Raw genomic sequence first — 18,106 nt, forward strand, 5'->3', positions numbered from 1 at the left:
TTAAGTTTGAACAATTTTTTAATCTGAACAATTTTTAAGTTTAAATAATTTTCAAATTTGAACAATTTTTAAATTTGAACATTTTTAGAATTTGAACATTTTTCAAATTTGAACAAATTTTATATTTTAACATTTTTCAAATTTGAAAAAAATTTAGTTTAACATTTTTAAAATTAATACAAATTTTTAATTTAATTTTTTTCGAACTTGAAAAAGAAAGAAAAGAAAAGAAAATAGAAAAACAAACAAAAAAGAAAGAAAACGAATAAACAGAAAACGAAAATCAAATGAAAAAACGAAAATGGGTCGGGCCCTATATCCGACCAGGGTGTGCGGTGCTTGGTAAGCACCGACCTAGGCGGCCCGTTTCGCGTTTTATTTTCGTTTTTTTGTTTCTTTTTCATTTTTTCTTTTCTTTTCTTTTTCTTTTCCTTTTTCTTTTCTGTTTCTTTTTTTGTTTTTGTTTATTTTCTTTTTATTTTCTTTTTGTTTCAAACTTAAAAAAGTTCAATCTAAAAAACATTTAAATTTGAAAAATGTTCAAATATGGAAATCGTTAAAAAATGTTTAAAACTGAAAATCGTTCAAATTTGAAATTTGTTCATAATAAAATGTTTAATTTTCGAAAATTGTTTGAGCTAAAAAATTGTTCATATTAAAAAAATCAGGAAATGTTCAAATTTCAAAATTGTTCAAATTTAAAAACTGTTCAAAATTTAAAATGGTTCAAATTTGAAACTGTTCAGTTAAAAAATGTTCAAATTTAAAAACTGTTCATTTTCAGAAAACTGTTCAATTTTTTGCGAAATAATTTTCTCAAATTTTTTTATTAAAAGTTTTAGATTTTAAAAATTGAAAATATAAACAGAAAAGAAAAAACAGAAAACAAAAAAGAAAAAAAGAAAAAAAGGAAAAAAAAACTCACCTCATGGAATGGGCCGCGGCCCACTGAGCCACCCGGAGCGTGGGGAGCTGTGCGGTGCGTTGCACCCACCAGCGATCCCTATCCTCCGCTTATAGCGGGCGCTACCGGGGGCGCCGCACAGGCGTTCGTTTTCCCGGGCCGGCCCATTACAAGCGATGGGGTTCGTTTGTCTCATTTCCTTGCGCGTTTTGATTGTGTCGTTATGTTTTCTGGGTGCTGTCCGGTTTTCTTTTTCTGGTTTTTTTTTGGTTTTCTGTTTCTCCTTTTCCATTGTTTTTCTACTTTATTATTTTTTCAAGTATGAACAATTTTAAAATCTGAACAGTTTTTGAAATAATACAAACAAATTTTAAATTTGAACATTTACAGATCTGAACTACTTTCGAAATTAAAAATATTTTCATATTTGAACTTTTTCTAAATTTAAACTTTTTTAAATCTGTTTTTTTGTTTGAACATTTTAGATGTCTGAATTTTTTTTGAATTTGAACTTTTTTGAAGTCTGAACATTTTTCAAATTTGAACAGTTTTCAACTACGAACACTTTTTGAATTTGAACATTTATTTTAATATCTGATTTTTTTTCAGAAAACACCAGAATTCAATTGCGAACATTTATTTCAAAATGCGATTTTTTTTTTCACCAGAAAACCTGAGCACAGCGATTGAATTCAGAGAGCTAGTCATGACTGAAGGCAGGTCGTGCGATAGCTGAGTTAAATGGGCCCGGCCCATGTTGTGTTTCCTTTAGCGATAGGAGTCTGCTGCATCGCTTAAAGCAATCGATAGGAGCACCCTTACTGTCGGTTGAGGTAGAGCTTACTTGATGCTCAAAAAAGAAGAAGGTAGAGCTAACTTGGTGCTAGCCGCTTAGCCAAGCAGTATGTGCATTGGCTTGCTGGTATGATTGTTCTTTACTGTTGGAGTGTCCCTTTCTGCACGAATGTTCTGAAAGCGACAAATCAGGTCTGTTCATGTTGCCATTCGCTGAACGGAAGTATAGCACCGGATCGCTCATCCGACCTTATCCCAATGTCTTTTGCGAGAAAAGCTTCAGACAGCCCGTCTCATATCCATACTAAGGAGGGACTCGCCCAGGTCCCCAGGACAGTATAGTGGGATTGGCAAGGCCCCATCTTGGTGATCTGCCCGCATCAGTTTCCCTCCAGTGCACGTTACACGCATTGTATCTGAAGGTATATATGATGCCCCCCCACGGGGGCCTCTGAGGCTATCCACGCATGCCGCGCGTCGTGGGAGGGCTGGACGAGTGCTTCTGAAGGTATATATGATGCCCCCCCACGGGGGCCTCTGAGGCTATCCACGCATGCCGCGCGTCGTGGGAGGGCTGGGCGAGTGCTTTGCTTCGTTTCATGATTGGGCCACACGTCGGCGCGTCGTTGGTTCAGCTTGAGGGAGAAAAAAAATTTCGTAATGGGAGGGGAAAAAGCGTTCGCAAGCCAGGGCTGGAAACCCTATCCAGCCTCGTCCTCATCGTGACCTGCTCCTCCCATCCGCTTCGCCGCCGCACCCCCACCCCCCCGCCTCCGTCGTCCTTCCCCGCTGCTGCTCTCCCAGCTCGACCGCATCACCTATTCCCCTCCGGCCATGACGAGCTCTGCCCTCTCCGTCGCGAGCGGCGGCGGTGCATCTCAGCGGAGGTTCCAGGAAGACGCAGGTCTGAGCTCTCCTCTTCTCCGCCGATCTGTGCCGCTGTTTTCAGCCGCCGTAGGCGCCTCCAGTCCCCGTCGCAGCCGCCTCTGATTCCCACCTCAGCCACCTCTGGTTCCCACTTGTCCCCAAATCCCATCTTATCTCCCCGCAAAAAAAAAAATCCCATCTTATCTATCGTCTCTCTTCCTACTCAGATTAGCCCAGGTGGGCGAGGCCATGGCGACAGAGAAGGACGCCGCCGTACGAATTGACGACGAGGCAAAACCCTAGGACGTGAACACGTGCGAGTTCAATAGGAGGCGCACAACTCTGGTCCAAGCTGCAACGTCCTTGCTGCTGCATCAGCCATTTGCCGGCGGTACTGCGTGTATTCGCAACCGCAGGTCACCTCTCCAGCCATCTGCAAGGTAAGTCATGGCTAATGCCTTATCTCTTCACTGCTTGCTTGCTATTCTTCGCTTGTTCTTACCAATACTGTTTGCTATTTTAATGCTTCTGGGTGGATCCAGGTAAAGATAGTCATGAACATGTCCAGATTGTTAACTCGGTTACCCCCCATTTGGCATCTGGGGGCAGAGGCATGTCTGACAATTCAAACAATAAGTTTATGCTAGCCTGTTGCTATCTCCTACACTATGGAGGAAGTACTATTGAACATTGGGAGTCTGAGAGTGCGCTGCATATTATTTGGTAGGCTGTAAGACTACTTCTCTAATATTCAATGGTTATGTCTATTTCGAATTAGTATATTGATGTATAATTCTGCATTGCAAGGTGTGAAAAAGAATAGAGTGAAGAATTGAAGAGGATCATGCAATCAGTCAGCACTCATCAATGAAAAAAGGAGACAGGAGACAGTAGGTATATAATTCTACTTTGATCACACGTCTTTTTCAAAACTGATTTTAGTACTGGAAACTGCATTTTTTCATATATACTCCTTGTGTATTGAGAAATTCTTAGTGTTAAGCTTCTTAGGATATTATGTTTTTGGGGTATTTATAACTGGAGGGGATCCAACTGCTGAAAATTACTAGAAAATTATAATCATATAGGTGCAAGTTATCCCACGGTACATGGCCGTTAAGAATTGCAAATGAACTCTATCGATAAACTCAATCACTTAACATACATATATTTTTGGCTTAGCTGAGCCTATTCCCAAGTAAATTGAGCTCGTATTCTCCTTGATATATGTAGGCTTAACACCTTTAAAAATCTTTTTATTTCATGTATTCCATATGCAGCAAGCTCGTATGATGCAAAGTTTAGTAAATAGAGATCCATGCCACCTGTTCCAGCTGTGGTTCTGTTTCTTACCTAAATCATTACTTCCAGTTATGTTGACAAGCTCATCTTTGTATCCAGGGCACTATTTTTGTGGATTTGTCCATATATTATAGAGGATGGTGCACTACTGAATACAATCAGCGGCTATCTCCTGTTGGATTTCTTCTCATCCGACATATGAGGTCCATTTTATGGATCGGTTCTCTGTGTGGCAGTAATTCAAGGCCAAATATGTATCATGTTTCTTCAATGCATGGAAAGTATTTCCTTTTGCCTTTTTATGTTTGTACATTCAGAGAAAACATCATACATTTTATTGCTGCATTGCTAGATTTCTTTTAGGAGAAAATATAATTTGGTTTTATTTATTTCTGGATCAAAAACTTTAGGATACCTATCATTTTAGTTTACCTTGCTAGATTAGGCTGATTAGTATTGTTGTTTTCTTGCAGGTGTGCTTCTCATTCTTTTATTGCTATGTACACTCGCCCAGGTGTGCTTTTCAAGGTTTATATTATTCTAATTTGTGGTTATTGATTTTGTCTTCTGGTGTCAAACAACAATTAGCAGAGTGGTTTGGGGAAGTTGAGTAGCCAGTTTAGCTTCCGCAATTCATGTGTATTCTTTATGCTCTGTCATGCACACAAGATTACCTTTCCTGAATTTAGCTCCAACCAACAGTAAGTACTGCATCTAGCTTTAACAATTTTGCAATTTATGGATTGAAGGAGATTAAGAAGTTTCTAATTCATGATTACCTCATTCATTTCTCTCAAATTCCATTTACTTGCGAGGTCACCATGCTTTCTGTTTTTTCCTTTTTAAATAGTTATGATGCACTCCGTCTCTCCCTCATGCGGCTCTGGCTGGCATGGCCTCGCTCGCCTCGGTCTTCGTCGGCTCCGGTGAGGCGGGCCGTGGGTGTCAGCCCCGTCCTTCATCGGCGGCGCGCTGGCAGTCCCAGTACTCTCTCTGCCCGCCACCCTCCCTCTACCCTGCCTCTTCTCCTTCCAGTTTTTTCATCCCGTTTGCTTTTATGTGTGTGTCTCTCTACTGCTTGGGAGGGGAAAAGATGGAGTTCGTTGGGAGATGGGTTTGTGCTGGGATCCCCTCTCCCCCATGGCATTACTGACTAAATCCTCAAGGCCTATGAAATTTCTTCAAGTTTAGGTCTGGAATCATCTCCTTCTCCCCGTGCAGCTCATCCTCGCCGGCAGGAGGAGCATGGGCCGCGGCCGTCACCTGCCATGGCACCCCCGTCGTGACCCTCAACGCCAAGAACAAGTCCACTTGCAGGTTCACACCTCTCGTTCTCCTCCTGTACTCTTTCCCTTTCTCATCTTTTTCACATGATATCTCTCTCTGTAGATTCCTTTTCTCTATGTCTAGAAGGTATTCGATAAAAATCCAGGCAGGCTCAACAAATAAGTTATCTCTGAAATTTATATGTCGCAGCAATATACTTTACTAGAATAAGCCAACTGCATAGTTGTAATGATTTTGGTGACTTGGATTATTTGGATATTGAATGTCCTTTTGCTACAAAGAATTCAAGTAATATTTTCCATTAATTTATTATCTTGCTTTAGTTTATACCTACATAGTTGGCTTTGATGCTTTGCTATATTGAATGTCCTTTTGCTACAAAGAATTCAAGTAATATTTTCCATTAATTTATTATCTTGCTTTAGTTTATACCTACACAGTTGGCTTTGATGCTTTGCTAAATTATGGATTATTTTCAGTAATAAGATAATTGTTTCATTTTTTCCAGCGCTAGATGCGGGTCAATTATAATCGCATGGGACTACCAACTCACAGGTTTATCTCTCCCTACTAATCCAGGTGCATCTCCATAGTCATCTTGCCCTCCATAATTTTATTTCATAAAAGGTCAAGGCCAAGGTAAAAGTGCAGCCAAACTCCTCCTATCTGATTTAGCCCCTAGAAGCTAGAACATCTCATCTTTGCTTATGCAAATCTGTTTTGTCTATGACTAGGTGTTCGATTAAAATCCTTGCTAAGATATGTTATATTTATGCTCCACCGTACCAGGATGTTAAGGAGGGAGATTTTATGTGAGCTTATATTCTATACTTCTATCCTTTCTCACTAACAATGAATGTGTTGTTCTTCCTGGTTCGGCTAGGCATGAAGCACAATTATCCCTAGAAGCTTTTGGGAATGTCTTGGCCAATACAGGCTGTGATAAGATGTGTGACTAACTATGTCCAGAAGCTTTTGGGAATTCTCACTAACACAATTATTCACGCTTTATTTAATGCTTGCTTATCACATTGGCACAAGTTTCCTGACTGCTCTATTTACTCTCTATGCCAGTTTTATTCGTTCATGTCAATGGCCTGGCCATTACCATTATGTGTTACAGCTTGGTTGACGGTTTTTTTTCTCCTGCTTGTTGCTTTTTTTTCGGTAATGTCATGTATATATCATAGTCTAGGAAAAACCTAGCCGGCATGAACTAGAATGAGTATGCACTGTGTTTCGGCAACCATGTGGCTTGATCTCTATATGTTTCCTCTTTTCATTACTATTGCACATATCATTTATTGTGTTCTTTGTCATCTGTTGAATTGGTCCAAAACTAAGTTCATTTCTTGTAATGAAAAATCATTGAATTACTGTCTGAAAATAAGTACATTTTCATTTGTTTTATCAGTGGATGAATCTCCAGACTTGGGTTTCCAATTATGCTATATCCAACTAAAAATATTTCTTTGGTAAACTCATGCTTGACTTACTTGGGAAGGTATTGTTGTGTAAACATGAAAGCTTACTTTCTGTGCAGGTAAGAAAAGTGTCCTATTCTTCCATGGAATGTGCGCTGGTGTTCAAATGTGTGGGTGTTCAGATGCAAGCTTGATAATCTCTATGTGATATGTATGTAGGTTCATTTTTTGGTATGGCTAGCTCTATTGTGCACCTCTTTCCCAATGTATGATGCATTTATATGGCTACTGTGTTTCATTAATTTTCATTTTCTCAGGGCTTACATCGACCATCACTTAACTGCAGGAGCGAAACTACATTCAGGGAATTGGCTTCAGAGATCTACAGATATTCAGCGCTCAAGCTTCCTGCAGCAGTTGATGCAGTTGCAGATACATCTTATTTAGCTTAGATCATCCTAGTGCATTATTATGTATATTTTTTCGTTACCAGTTTGCTCTATACTATATTACTAAAGATATTTCCTTCAGTGTGCTCTCTGTTTAGTTGTAGTCAGCGTATTGAGGTCTGTCCTTTATCTCATTTGTCTTTCTACTACTCCAGATCATCATAGCCAGTTCACTTAGTGATGACCTTTTCAGTTTCACCTTATTCAGTTTTTTTACTTTGTGTTATTTAGTTTTTTTACTTTGACTTTTCAGTTTCACCTTATTCATATGGGCGTAATGAGCAAAATTCAGTGTATCAGGCAAACTGAACCTAAAATTCAGAACACTGTAAGTTCTTTCTTTAGCATAGAAAAAGAATTCAAAGATGATTTATGCAACTAGCTAGCACATGTAAAACAAATTTTCCTCCCATGATTCTCTATCAGCTACAGGTGCCTGCCCTTCACCAACTCCTCTTTGTGCTTGATGTTGACCGGCGGTAGAGCTCAATCGTCGTTGGAACCAACCAGCAAGAAAATAAAAATAGAAACACTAAATTACATCAGCGAGAAAGAGAGAAACCTGCAGCGCCCTTGAATCTTCAGCAGTGGTCGCAACACAAATGGGCTGGAGCTCAAATCGGTAGTTGTTTCGTTGCTCAACCTGGGTTAGAGACGAACCCGAGCTGAGCTCTGGGGCGCGGAGAAGTCAGAAGACGAACTCCAGCAGCCATCTGACAACTCGCCACCCGCCACTCCGTCGTGGCATCGTCGGACCAGACGGCTAGAGCTTTAGGGAATGAGAAGAACTGTTGAGAAGAATCACGGAGTTTGGTCAATGACTCAACCGATTGGATTATTTGGGCCTCCTGGGCTAAAGGCCACGGTAGTACAGTATTAGGGGTACTAGAAAATTTGTAATTTTGCTAGAGGGCCACGACCCAGGTTGGCTGTGTACAGAATGAAGTTTCCCATTTTACAGACTAGATCTTGACTAGTTTCAAAAAAAAAAAAAAACAGATCTCGACCGGCCACGGAGCCTCATCACTATACATGCCGATAAATAGAGCTCCTACCATTTTTCTCTACAGTCCATCTTATCCCGGTTCCTTTCTTTAGACACTCGCTTCTTCTTGTTTTTATTTTCACTCTCTCACTCTCTCAATCAGACATCAGACATTGAGACAAAAATTGAAGGAGCAGGTACGGGGCATCCTTGATAAATATACATTCGACAAAAAATAGGAAAAATGTGATTAAAAAGCACCATGTATTGCCCTGAATAACTAAACAGGCCCAGCCCATCAGCATTGTTTGTTAACCAATTCTGTTGATAAAATGGCCCACTATCACCATTGTTGCACTGCCATGGATTAATAATAAGTGTCGTGATTTTAGTCCATATTTTAATATGTGGGACGCTATGTGTCCTTCAGCCTAAGTTCACATGGTTTCTTCTCTCATCGATGTCTTCATGTTTCGTCTCATCTATATGTTTCCTCAGAGCAATCAAATTGTCCTGCACTGGTGACAACTCTTAGATTGGTTCGATCTGCGAGGGATGTTTTCCACCGATGAACCTATGTGTCTTTCCTTTTCTTTGTTCCCTTCTCTTTTCTGTTGATTTTCTCTTTCTTTTGCTCCCTTTTTCCTCTTTTTTTTTTTTTTGCTTCACCTACTTTCTTTTCTTCTTTGTTCTATTTCTTTTGTCAATGCATTTCTCATAAAAAATCAGATTCCCATCTATATTTCATTGCCCACTTTCTATTTTTTCCTACTACCATGGGTGTCGTAGTCTTTAATTATAGCATGCAATTGCTTTATGTGCGTGATTCACGTTTGTTTATTGTTGATTGTTATAACTTTTGAATGAATTAAAATATAAGTGGCCTAAAAAGGCTAAGTTCTCTAAGTCTTTATTGAACTTTAAAAGTTTAACAATGGTGCCTACTCCATATTGTCTTACTGCAAAAGGGCATGTCAGCGGTGGGTGTGAGCGTGAGCCTGGTGCCGCTCGGGGTACATGAGTTCTAGGAGGACCTGCTTCGGGCTCGCCGCTGTGTGCACATCAGAAACTGTTAGTTGATGTAATATATTTGTAGTTACATATTAATGTCTGTTCTATTTTTTGTAATTTATTATGATTCATACTATTTTTTATGAAAAATTATTACTATTTTCCACCTATCCATAACTTGCACGGGGTCGTGCGCCAAGGCGCACATCAAAATCTAGTTACCATAGACAAGGCTCCCTCAACAACACAAGATCGATCTACTTATGACAAGACAGTGTTGTGATGAACCGTAAACATAACTGTCTGTCTGAGCGCTCATCTTCGTGTAGGTTTCTCAAAGAGACAAGAGTCCAACACACACACACCCGATCGATCGAGCTCCATTTTCCAGTCCAGATCGGGAGAATTCATTGTGATTCACGAGTCAAGAAGGAAGAATCGTTTGTACGGTTCACGTGAGAGATTGGAATAAGCCAGCAAGGGAGCTGGAAATCAAGATTCGAGCCTAGGCTAGCTGTGGATCTCGCGGCCAAGGTCTTTGCCAGCTTCACTCACAGATCGATCGGTCTCCACCAGAGTACAGCACCAACCAACCTGCACTATACGCTATACTGCAGCACTGCACTAGGCACCCAAGTGCACCGCCGTCACTCGTAGGGGGTGCTTGACTTGGGCGTCTCGCCGGTCCATCGGCATCCACACCGAAGCGAAGCGGCCTCCTTTTTCCGCAAAGGGACATGCCACCGCCCCCCAACATTTCATGACTTTCTCCTCGCTGCCTACTTTGTTCGGTTCGTTCGGCCTGGAACGAGAGAGAGAGACGGCGATTGGTGCGGTGGAGTTGCCGTACTACACGCTCCGGACGGGAGCAGGGTTCCTATCTGGGTTCCATGCCATTGCGCAGCTTAATTTGGATCTCAGAATGTAGCTGTCGACGCTGCTCTGAATAGAAAAATACCTGTGACGGCTATTTTTGGAGTATATTCGGGAGGTTTTTTCATGTTCATGATCTTGACGGCCTTCTTCGCCGCTACACTCCTGCGGTCCCGCCTCACCGTCCCCAACAAGCACGGCCTTCGGCGCACACCGTCACGGTGCTGCTTACCGCGGCAATAGTAACAGTACAAAAGGTGCATACAACAAAACATTTTCTGTTGGTATTTTCAAAACATGTTCCGTGTTTGTTGATCGAGAAACCCAAGTACGCTGACGCGGAACAATGGAAGAATAAGAGCAGCCGAGATCTTTGATAAAACAAAAAAAAAAACAAATGATGATTATTAGGAGTTTTTTAACAAGCTGGGCCATATTGCCTCATTTTATTTTTTTAAAAAAATCAGAAGATAATAATTGACCGACTAATCAGTGGAAAACATGTATAAAACCTATATATACACCATCGCCGACCATCAAGGAACACGACCACCTCATGGCAAATCTTTTGCCTTGATTAATAAAGAATTGACGGTCGTCATGAAACACAACCACCTCAAGGCCACACGCAACCAACCACCACCAAGAGCAAGGGTTGTTGTCGATATTGCCCATCGATGCCGTCGTCGTCACTCCTCCACGAGTCAGCGACTCCAATTTCACCGAAGAACGACAACCTAGGAAGGCCTCGCCGCAGCGGCCTCATGAAACACGCGCCAACCCATGCCGAACAGTCTCGCGTGGAAGGCTAGCATCTTTGATTTCGAGGATGATCTCAGAAGAGGAAATATGCAAGACTCGCATCAGCCAAGATCACCACAACTAGACCGCAAACGCAGGTCATCATCCCCGCTCGACATACACGGCCGGTGCTCCAACTTACGGCAAGGAAAGACCAACACACCAGAACAAGAGGCGACTACAAAAGTCATTCCTGCAACAACATGGCCATCACTCCTCGTCGCCATCGTTGTTGTGTAAGCCAGCACGCAAATCCTCTCATCAGCTGTTGGGCAACTACCGGTTGCAATGTCTGTTCCGTCTAGCCCGATGGGAGCAAGATCTTCAAGACGGCGCCCCAAAGGAGGAAACAAACACGAGAAAGAAGTTGTCGCCCGACCCAACCGGTTTAGGATTTCATCTAAAAGAGCTTGCTATGAGGATGGAAGAAGTCGATGAAGACACCATAGCATTGCATCCAAGGAGAAAGTGATGCCCATAGGCGCCACCGCTGGCCGACAAGAACCGGGAAAACTTCCACCCATAGCTTTTGGGTACCATTCCATGCAAAAGAGAGAGACGGTTCGTGCCACCAATGAACCACACACCCTCGGCATGGCGACCACGACAAGGTCACCACCAATCTCACAATCGAAAGACACCAAAGTATTAGATTTGGCTGCCTAGATCCGGTGACTACCCATAGTTGCGCTGCCAAAGCCGCTACCGGAGTGCTCCCCATACAGAGCCTGAAGGGGAGGTCAAATATGTACAAGATGTAACTTTTGTGTTGGTTGTGCTCTCGATGTTATTGTGTTCCATGACGGTCGACCGGCGAGAATGTTTGATATGGTTTTTGCCTCGTTTTTCACAAATTAACCGGCAAGTAATGAGATGAGGCAAAGCTATGGCCTCTGTTTCGGAAAAAATGTACAAGATGTACAAACATGAAATGAGTTTAAGAGTGAGCCCCCTATGGTAGAACTGTAGAAGTGCAACTGTATTGAAAAACCAATAAAAGTAGGAAAATAAATGAAAATGCAATTACACAATTGCACTGGAAGCAAACTACAATTGCACGACACATGATTGCAGTTGCCCTAAAAAATAAAGTGCATCTACAATAAAGTTAAAAGTAATAAAAATAACAAAAAGAGTTACTGGAACTTTACATAACTCACTAGTTTCATTAAAGTGAATGTGACTTGACGAAAGGTGACTGAAACGCCACTAAAATAAAGTGGCTGAAACTTCAAAATGATTTCAGCTGCTTGTGTTTTAGCAATTCCGAACAGGGCAGTAAATAATAATTGATTGGCAAACTTGGATTGCTATATTCCACCCCAACAGCAAGAAAACAACGTTATAATCTTGCACGTTCATGCCTCAGGTGTGACTCCTGGAAAAACCTTTACCTTCTACTCCCTCCGACCCAGGGCTTAGGGCGTAAAAATCTCAGCGCAATAATCAAGGAAAGGGATCGGTTGAGAGTAAAATTCGGACGGTTTCCAAACTTGCCACTGCATGCACGCGGTAGAGTATCCCGCAGGATATCTCGACTCCTCGTTTCTTGCAAAATGTAATGTTCACATGCAGATAAAATTCGGACGGTTTCCAAACTTGCCCCTTCCATCTCCGCAGCTACATGTTCTCCTCCATTGTTCACCATGTCAGGTTGATTTTGAACATCTAGAAGGTCATCCATGCCATTGAGCCATGCATCAAAATCATCTTGTACATCGACCATCCACTACATAGAAACCCTCCATGAAATTAGTTGGATTATTAGTAGCAGTAGTATTGCAATCTTAATCCATCAAGATGCTAACCTGCATGTTAACGCGATGTTCCTCCATGAAGATGATGTCGTCCTCCTCGACGGCGACTGGTAGGGCTCCACCGAACAGCTCCACCGGGAGGTCGCCTAGATTACCATGAACCACTAGTAGAAAAAGAGCCTTCCATCCGCCCCCATTAGTCCCCAAAATATATGAACCGTAACTAATGGGGTCTTTAGTCGCGGTTCGGGAGGCGAACCGCGACCAAAGGTCTGGGCCCAGGGTGCTCGGTGGCCAGCTGGTGCACGGGAGGCGCTTTAGTCGCGGTTGGCCTGGCCAACCGCGACTAAAGCCCCTCCCCTATATATACCCGTTCAGCACACTCACTTAGCCATTTGGTGCCACTTTCTTCACAATCTTCACAAGTGGATGGTGGGTTTGATTTTGGTTCCTCTTATGCACACAAGGTGTTCGATGAAATGCCCGAGAGATTGAAAGAAACATGATATGAAGTGTCCGAGCCACACTTGAGCTTTCTCATTTATTTTTCCTCGATCGCGGTTAGCAACTTGAACCTTTCATGTGTCATTGATAAAATATGCATGTGTGTAGTTCATTGTTTAATTTTTATTATTTCTAGCTAGTTAGTTTAACAAATGCATGATGGTTAATTATATACTTTATATAATAATAATGCAGATGAATCGGCAATGGATGTACGGTAACCGACTCTCCGGCGAGTTCACTACGGGTTTGAAAGATTTCCTCGTAGTGGCTAATGCGAACAAGCAGGGGGGTTTTGTTACCTGTCCATGTGTTGGCTGTAAGAATCAGAAGGGTTACTCTTCCTCAAGAGAAGTTCACCTGCACCTGCTTCGGCACGGTTTCATGCCAAGCTATAATTGTTGGACCAAGCATGGAGAAAGAGGGGTTATAATGGAAGAAGATGAAGGTTGTCTGCCCTCTAGGTTTAGAGGTTCTGAAGATACATGCATGCATTAACGACTGCATCCTCTACTGCGGTGAATACAAGAATTTGAATGAATGTCCGGTATGCACTGCATTGCGTTATAAGATCAGAGGCGATGACCCTGGTGACGATGTTGAGGGCCAGAAACCCAGGAAGAGGGTTCCCGCCAAGGTGATGTGGTATGCTCCTATAATACCATGGTTGAAACGTCTGTTCAGGAACAAAGAGCATGCCAAGTTGTTGCGATGGCACAAAGAGGACCGTAAGTCGGACGGGGAGTTGAGACACCCCGCAGATGGAACGCAATGGAGAAAGATCGACAGAGAGTTCAAAGATTTTGCAGCTGACGCAAGGAACATAAGATTTGGTCTAAGTACAGATGGCATGAATCCTTTTGGCGAGCAGAGCTCCAGCCATAGCACCTGGCCCGTGACTCAATGCATCTACAACCTTCCTCCTTGGTTGTGCATGAAGTGGAAGTTCATTATGATGCCAGTGCTCATCCAAGGTCCGAAGCAACCCGGCAACGACATCGATGTGTACCTAAGGCCATTAGTTGATGAACTTTTACAGTTGTGGGGCAGACCTGGTGTCCGTGTGTGGGATGAGCACAAAGAAGAGGAATTTGACCTACGAGCGTTGCTTTTCGTAACCATCAACGATTGGCCTGCTCTTAGAAACCTTTCGGGGCAGACAAATAAGGGATACAATGCATGCACGCACTGTTTACATGAGACTGAAAGTGTACATTTGCCAAATTGTAAGAAGAACGTGTACCTGGGGCATCGTCGATTTCTTCCCAAAAATCATAACGTAAGAAAGAAAGGCAAGCATTACAACGGCAAGGCAGATCACCGGCCGAAGCCTGCGGAACGCACTGGTGCTGAGGTATTTGATATAGTCAAGGATTTGAAAGTCATCTTTGGAAAGGGTCCTGCCGGACAATCAGTTCCGAAGGGAGCTGACGAGCACGTAGCCATGTGGAAAAAGAAATCTATATTTTGGGAGCTAGAATATTGGAAAGTCCTAGATGTCCGCTCTGCAATCGACGTGATGCATGTTACGAAGAATATTTGCGTGAAACTGCTAAGCTTCTTGGGCGTGTATGGGAAGACAAATGATACAAAGGAAGCACGGCAGGACCAGCAACGTTTGAAAGACCCTGATGATCGGCATCTGGAATGGTTTCAAGTTCGTGCCAGCTGCGCTCTTACCAAAGAAGAGAAGATCATCTTTTTCTGTATTTTTTGATATATTATTTGTATTTTTAACATTTTGAAATGATTTTTTTTTTGAAAAAAGGCCCGCGACTAAAGGGTGTTTCGGCGGGAACCTCCAGGATTTCGCGAAAACACCTTTAGTCGCGGTTGGCCACACCAACCGTGACTAAAAGTACCCCTTTAGTCGGGGTTGGTGTCACCAACCGCGACTAAAGGGTCATCCCTATAAAACGCCGCGGGGCCAACCGCCACGCTCATCTTCTTCCTCCGCCCGACGACGCCGGCCATCTCGCCCGACGAAGACGACGCCCAGAGACGCCGTCAGGCTGCCCGACGCACCCTCGCCGACCACCGACCGCCGACACCGCCGACCGCCGCCCTCGCCGTACGTCGCCGTGTCGTCGGCCGCCGCCTCCTCCTCTTCTTTCCCACGCGCGCGTCGCCGCGCGAGATAATCTGACGGCCACGGCCCAGACCGCCGCCGCGCCCGCCCAGACCGCCGCCCGCCCAGACCGTCGCCGCGCGCCCGCCCAGACCGCCGCGGCGCGCCCGCACAGACCGCCGCCTGTCGTGGTATCGTCACGGCATATGCCATAGGGTGGCTAATCGAAGGTGGTTCCTAGATGGTCTCACGGTGGTATCCGGATGCGGGTATGGGGACGAATGACACGGTCGACGTACCCAGGTTCAAGGCCCTCCTGTGGAGGTAACACCTCTACTCCTGCTACGAGTGTATAAGATGATCACACAGTACAATGGTGCTCCTTGAGCTGTATCCGGCTGCTCGGGGAGGCTAAGGTAGACGAAGGTCTCTCTCCTCGAGTAGCGCTAAGACTAGAATGAAGTGAGAATGATCGATCGTCCCCCGCACGAGAGGGGTAGTGCAGCTTATATAGACGCTGGCACTTTACATATGGGTCCCTAAGACCTAGTGGCCGACTGGCCGGCTTCGACTTCTGCTCCTTCCCGAGGCGTTGACGTCAGGAGCCGTTGAGGCCTCATGGCCTTTCCCATCCGCCTGCCGGAGTCAGCGGTATGGAGAGGGGTGTCTCTGTCGCCATCATGCCCTGTAGCCGGTACGGACCGACGTACGCCATGATGGCCTGTCCGCCGCGCAACACTATTGCTCCACAGTGCCCCGTGCTTTACGGGAGATGAGGTCAGCGTGGACCTGCGAACCCGGACCACCTACATGGTTCCTTCTCTAGCAAGACTCGCCAGCCTCGAGTCGGTCTAGAGTGTAGACCCCAGTCGGATATGGCTTGTAGAAGCCGGCCCAGCTGATACGTCTCCGACGTATCGATAATTTCTTGTGTTCCATGCCACATTATTGATGATATCTACATGTTTTATGCACACTTTATGTCATATTCGTGCATTTTCTGGAACTAACCTATTAACAAGATGCCGAAGTGCCAGTTGCTGTTTTCTGCTGTTTTTGGTTTCAGAAATCCTAGTAAAGAAATATTCTCGGAATTGGACGAAATCAACGCCCAGGTTCCTATTTTGCCCGGAAGCATCCAGAACACACGAGAACCGCCAGAGAGGGGGCACAGGCCCACCAAACCATAGGCCGGCGCGGCCAGGGGGGGCCCGCGCCCCCCTATAGTGTGGGCCCCCAGAAGTCCACCGACCTTGCCCTTCCGCCTATTTAAAGCCTCCGTCGCGAAAACCCTGATACGTTCAACGAAACCCACAGAAACCTTCCAGATCCGCCGCCATCGCGAAGCCAAGATCTGGGGGACAGGAGTCTCTGTTCCGGCACGCCGCCGGGACGGGGAAGTGCCCCCAGAAGGCTTCCCCATCAGCACCACCGCCATCTTCATCAACGCTGCTGTCTCCCATGAGGAGGGAGTAGTTCTCCATCGAGGCTCGGGGCTGTACCGGTAGCTGTGTGGTTCATCTCTCTCCTATGTACTTCAATACAATAATCTCATGAGCTGCTTTACATGATTGAGATTCATATGATGATGCTTGTAATCTAGATGTCATTATGCTAGTCAAGTGAATTTTACTTATGTGATCTCCGGAGACTCCTTGTCCCACGTGTGTAAAGGTGACAGTGTGTGCACCGTGTGGGTCTCTTAGGCTATATTTCACAGAATACTTATTCACTGTTATGAGTGGTATAGTGAAGTGCTTATTTATATCTCTTTATGATTGCAATGTGTTTTGTATCACAATTTATCTATGTGCTACTCTAGTGATGTTATTAAAGTAGTTTTATTCCTCCTACACGGTGTAATGGTGACAGTGTGTGCATCCGTGTTAGTACTTGGTTTATGCTATGATTGTGATCTCCCGTAGATTACAAAGTTAACTATTGCTATGATAGTATTGATATGATCTATTCCTCCTTTCTTAGCATGAAGGTGACAGTGTGCATGCTATGTTAGTACTTGGTTTAGTTGTTGATCTATCGTACACTCTAAGGTTATTTAAATATGAACATTGAATTGTGGAGCTTGTTAACTCCGGCATTGAGGATTCGTGTAATCCTACGCAATGTGTTCATCATCCAACAAGAGAGTGTAGAGTATGCATTTATCTATTCTATTATTTGATCAATGTTGAGAGTGTCCACTAGTGAAAGTCTGATCCCTAGGCCTTGTTCCTAAATACTGCTATCGCTGCTTGTTTACTGTTTTACTGTGTTACTACTGCTGCGTTACTACTGCTTGTTTACTGTCCTGGGCAAAGCACTTTTCTGGTGCCGTTGCTACTGCTACTATATATTCATACCACCTGTATTTCACTATCTCTTCGCCGAACTAGTGCACCTATTAGGTGTGTTGGGGACACAAGAGACTTCTTGCTTTGTGGTTGCAGGGTTGCATGAGAGGGATATCTTTGACCTCTTCCTCCCTGAGTTCGATAAACCTTGGGTGATCCACTTAAGGGAAAACTTGCTGCTGTTCTACAAACCTCTGCTCTTGGAGGCCCAACACTGTCTACAGGAAAAGGAGGGGGCGTAGACATCAAGCTATTTTCTGGCGCCGTTGCCGGGGAGGAAAGGTAAAAGGTACTCACACTCCGGATCTCGGCTACTAAGCTATTTTCGCCGTTGTAAGTACTCGAAGCTATTTCCTTTAGATCCTGCAATTGCATCTTTTTGTTTCTTGTTTAGACTAGTTTGGCATAATGGACAAGAATGAGCTTCTTATTCTATTTCCTGATTTAAAACATGGATTGTTTGATGCAAAAATTAAAAAACCTATGGAATCTTATTTGCATGCTGGTAGTAATATTAGTATGAACGCTTTGAACACCATTGTTGATAATGATATAGAAAGTTCTAAGCTTGGGGAAGCTGGTTTTCATGATCTTTTTAGTCCCCCAAGCATTGAGGGGAAATTTTTCTTTGATGATACTTTGCCTCCCATATATGATGATTATAATGATAGTGGTCTTTTGGTGCCACCTACTATGGAGAGTAAATTTTGTTGTGATTATACTATGCC

The 18,106-nt window shown here is 43.7% G+C and overlaps 2 long non-coding RNA genes across 6 annotated transcripts; both read left to right on the plus strand.

The window, feature by feature from the left end:
• Nucleotides 1-2,347: 2,347 nt before the first annotated feature.
• LOC127344157 (uncharacterized) lies at nucleotides 2,348-4,142 on the plus strand. The gene is made up of 5 exons (XR_007877779.2): nucleotides 2,348-2,710; nucleotides 2,794-3,006; nucleotides 3,109-3,289; nucleotides 3,374-3,460; nucleotides 3,968-4,142. It is a non-coding gene; the product is annotated as an uncharacterized lncRNA (long non-coding RNA).
• A 204-nt stretch (nucleotides 4,143-4,346) lies between these two features.
• Nucleotides 4,347-7,231, plus strand: LOC127344156 (uncharacterized). Of its 5 annotated transcripts, none has more exons than XR_011755978.1 (4): nucleotides 4,347-5,185; nucleotides 5,664-5,967; nucleotides 6,699-6,810; nucleotides 6,926-7,231. It is a non-coding gene; the product is annotated as an uncharacterized lncRNA (long non-coding RNA). The 5 variants fall into 5 exon arrangements; XR_007877776.1 differs by having other exon boundaries at nucleotides 4,347-4,569; nucleotides 4,719-5,185; nucleotides 5,664-6,810; XR_007877775.1 differs by having other exon boundaries at nucleotides 5,664-6,810; nucleotides 6,897-7,231.
• The last annotated feature ends 10,875 nt before the right edge of the window (nucleotides 7,232-18,106 follow it).

Source organism: Lolium perenne, chromosome 3 (assembly GCF_019359855.2).
Source record: "Lolium perenne isolate Kyuss_39 chromosome 3, Kyuss_2.0, whole genome shotgun sequence".
Lineage (NCBI taxonomy): Eukaryota > Viridiplantae > Streptophyta > Magnoliopsida > Poales > Poaceae > Lolium > Lolium perenne.